This window comes from Poecilia reticulata, linkage group LG18 (assembly GCF_000633615.1).
Source record: "Poecilia reticulata strain Guanapo linkage group LG18, Guppy_female_1.0+MT, whole genome shotgun sequence".
Lineage (NCBI taxonomy): Eukaryota > Metazoa > Chordata > Actinopteri > Cyprinodontiformes > Poeciliidae > Poecilia > Poecilia reticulata.
The window spans coordinates 19,822,516-19,826,816 of record NC_024348.1 but is presented as its reverse complement, the minus strand read 5'-3'; positions in this window follow the sequence as shown (position 1 = coordinate 19,826,816).

The following is a 4,301-nucleotide window of genomic DNA, read 5'->3' as shown; positions in this document are numbered from 1 at the left end:
ACCGTACAGTAAGTTTGAATTTATAGTAGCAACATGTAAGTACTGGCATTAGGAGGATAAGATGTCAAATCTGATAGTACCATGCAGGTACCCTATGGTCTCCCAAAAGGACCTTTAGGTTTTCGTCTTTTTATTCCACAGATACCTCAGATGTACCCCAGATACCCCTAAAGTTACTCTGCAGCGGTGTATTCAGCAGGTGCTCTAATAGTAGCATGTAAGAACTGGGCAACAAGCAAGGGAATCKATCCCTGTAGTGACCCAGAAGGCTTCATGTATCCTGTCGATGCCCAATAAATCATCAAGAATCCTTAAGTACCTCTTATGAAGCCATCCAAGTGCACACCCTGTAAATGTCACATATAGGTGCTACACAAGTACCATGTAGGTAACCAGAAGGTACTCAGTAGTACCTGTATGTACCATGTAAGTACCCTATGAATACCAACCACTAGCTAGCCATTCAGTATATTTATGTATACTGAAGGTACCTTTACTCTTCAAGGATCAAATGCAGTACTTTCTGACATGTAGTGATGAAGTTAGAGTCTGCATCCTTGGCATCACATCCTATCTTCTTGCTCGCTATTACAACTGCAAAAGGCTAGAAAGTTTCCTCTAAAGGGAGTGTTCACATTGTCCTTTTTGGGCTACAGTAGAAGCAAAGAAGAATAAGATCCACATTGTTTGTTGAAATAAGTCAATGTTTACAGTCATGCCATTTTAGTTCGTTAATTGCTCCCCAATAGACCTGTGTAGACGGATTCACCTGCCCAGACTGTGTGGAGGCTTCCAGACCGAAGAGGGTTTGTCTGCACAAGGAGAAGCGGCCGCAGCGCAGCAGGTTAAGCAGCACAGGAGACGACATGACTGACTGTCCTTCACAGCTGCAGAGATTTTAGATGTAGAAATTAAACCTGGGCAACATGCAGAGTTCTGAAATACATATACACTATGTCACTGTCATYACTGTAACCGTCTATTAGTCTCCAACCTTTGCATATTTAGGGAAAGATGAAAGAGGGCTTAAGCTGTTGGCCTCAGGTTGGTAATATAAATCTTCCAAATTATTGACATTAACATGGATTACATTCCTGTTACTCAGTGACCATTAATCCTACTGTGTATGTGTGTGGTCCACAAATAGCTGTGAGGCTCCTTCCTTTCTCTATCYGTCACCCACAACAGGCTCGGTTCTATAAATACTCAGCTTGACCTGTAATTCCCCCAAGGAAARATTTAAAATATCCAAATTAAACACTTTCAATTTACTTTAGAGTTTAAAATCTGTATATGAAACTAATTTCATGTATGAAAATGTYAAATTTCTCCCATTTTCTGGTGATGTGATCTATATTTTACCTGGCCAGGTCAAAACTCTGATGGTAATTAATACAGATCAGCTGCTGCTGATATATTTAGACTAAAACTCTCTGCAACAAACACCAGTGAAGTCTGTTCTTAGTGAGTGTGACCTTCAGAACAGTGTTCACAACAAAAACACATGTGACCTGCTGATGACAAAACCTCACACAGTGCATACATGTTTGAAGCTGCATAGTCAGAGTTAAGAGTTCATGGACGCAAAAATACAAATTTAASCATGTTCCGAAAATAGCGTAGGATGAGAAATTAAATGTTTTCAAGACTATAATTCCATATATTTCTTCTAAAACCGTTTTTCTTTTTAAAATGTACACTTAWTTTTTGTAATTGATATAAGATTGTTATATTTACAGTAAAAAAAAAACCTCAAGAAACTAAAAATATTTTTAAAAAGTAAAATGTAGGATAYAAATTCCAAACTTTTTGAAAACATAAAAATCAAAATGGCGGGAAACGAAGCAAAACAAAAAGTAATTTACCTTTTTCACGTCATTAACTGGTAATTTCCCCGCCCGTTTCWGTTTCCTTGGCAACAGGTGTCCAGCAGCAGCCCAGAGTGGCGCTCGCGCTGCGACTCTTCAGCTCGCGCTCAGCTTGACGGGGGAGTGTTTTAAACTGATACACAGGCGTCCAATCAGAGCACAGCATGTTCTGACGTCAGCACCAAAAAAAGACGTGAAGCTGTTTTGGTTTCTTGAACTTAATCAGGTCCAAGTTACAGATCTGGCCAAGAAAATAAAGACTATGTGTGCAAAACTTTCAATAAAGATTAAGGTAATTACGTTTTTTTGGAGATAAATATAATTTTGTGAACTATAAAATTATAAATATATAATTTTTTCTCAAAAAGTACAATAAAAATTYAAATTTTTAACTCTAGCAGTCAGTTTATTTCTCAATATTCACACGTATTTTATATTAATTTTGGTCTTTTGTTGATGTAACTTAACCCTTTTCTCCTTAAATAAATGATTAATGAATCAATTTTAAGAGCAAGTTTTGGGTGTAGCAAGAAAATACAAGACTCAAGTCCCACAYTGGGGTCTTTCTGCATGGAGTTYGWAWGTTTTTCTTGTACATCTGTGGATTCAACTTCCTTCCAAAGTAAAATTTGGTGTTATGTTGACTTTTCCTTCTAAAATACCATTAGTAGTGAGTCAATAGGTGGAAGAGTTTCCTGTGACTGACTTCTGTAAAGTAACATGTTTTCACCCAATGGCTGCTGGAGGCAGGCAACGCCACAATAATAAGAGGTTATAACCAACAGATGCATGGTTTAAACATCACACATAAAGGCTCAAAAATTACAAACATTGTACACAAGACAGGAAAGACAAAATACAAAACCATGAGCGAGTTTGTAAAGAAGCTTTAATTAAACATTAGGGTCCTTACAGTCGCTGTGTTCTTATGTACATATGAATAAAATATGGTGGAGTTTCTGTTGTTAACACGAGCGTGGGTTTAATGTTTCTGAATAATTCAGATAAATGATGCAACTCCATCAGCGGTGGAGAGGTTCAGGAGGAAGAGAAGAAAGAGAGAAGGAGGGAAGAACGACAAGTTCATCACTCAGGTCTAAAATATGAGCGAATAAAACAATAAAAGGAACAAAAAGAAACTGAAAATTAACAGGAAAAAGTAAAAATGGAAGAAGAGGAGGAAAGAAAATAAACAAGAAGTAAATGAAAAGATTTGGACAAGAAAGAGATTGAAAGAAAAACTGAAGGAGAAAATAGAAACAAGCAAATAAGGAAAAAGAAAAACTTAAAGAAAACAAAAAATAATAGGAGACAAAGAGAAAGACRAGAGGAAAGGAGAAGAAAACAGAAGTGGAAGGAGAAATTARTGAGGAAACTAAAGGAAAAGAAGTGACTTTATAACTCCTGCTGCAGCTGGGAGCTCTGAGTGCTTTGTGCCGAGTTTCGTAAAAAAGAAACCGGATAAAATATTTACCAGGAATGGAGCTGCTGTCCTCTCAGCTCCACGTCAACAACCACTGCAGCTGCCACCGGAAAACCGAGGTACCGACCCAACACGGCTAAACACGGCTAAACACGGCTAAACACATGCTAACACCGGCCTAACTAAAACCTACAAACACCAGACAGCAGGATAGCAGCAGGGATTTCAGTTTTATATGTGACATTTAACTCTCCAGACGTTCTTCTATCAGGGCTTTTTCTGCACATTTTGAATTGTATCATTTGAAATGAAATTAAAAATAAATTTGAAGTGTTTTTGATTTGACTTCTCCAGAAAATAGTTGGTGCAATAAAAGGAGAAATGGAAAGACATTTCTTGAATAAGTTCTGACAAACTTTCACAGTTTGATCATTTTTGCTAAATCAGTTTCACCAATTCAAATTTAAGACTTTTTAAGACCGTTCTRAGATCATTATGAATGAAATTTAAGACCTGTTTCTCCACACAAATGTACCAATTTCGTCGCAATAAATTTGCATTTACACGTTAGAAGCAAAAAAGCTAACAAGGGTGGATTAGTAGCTAGTTAGCAGTAGCTTAACCATCTCGACTTGAGTCAAATAAAGTATTTGAGTCAAACTGTTGCCTGAGAGAAAAATCCTGTCATAAAAAATACATAGAATATATGAGATTAACTAGTCCTGCCAAAACAAATTTAATACATGGGAATTAGCATATTAAAGGGTAACTTACTTTAAGTTAATTTAAGACTTTTTAAGGCCTTAATTTTAGATATATGAATTTACCACTTTCTAAGGATGCATGTACAAGCTATAAATAAAATCCTTTCTTAAATAACTATCTTTAAAGTCACGAGGAAAAACATTTGTCTTCAATCAAATTTCCCAGAAAAGTAATATTTTGTAATATTAAGCTAAAGGTTCTGACCCGACCGCCTCATTGATGCCCAGATTGTGGAAGGTCATTTT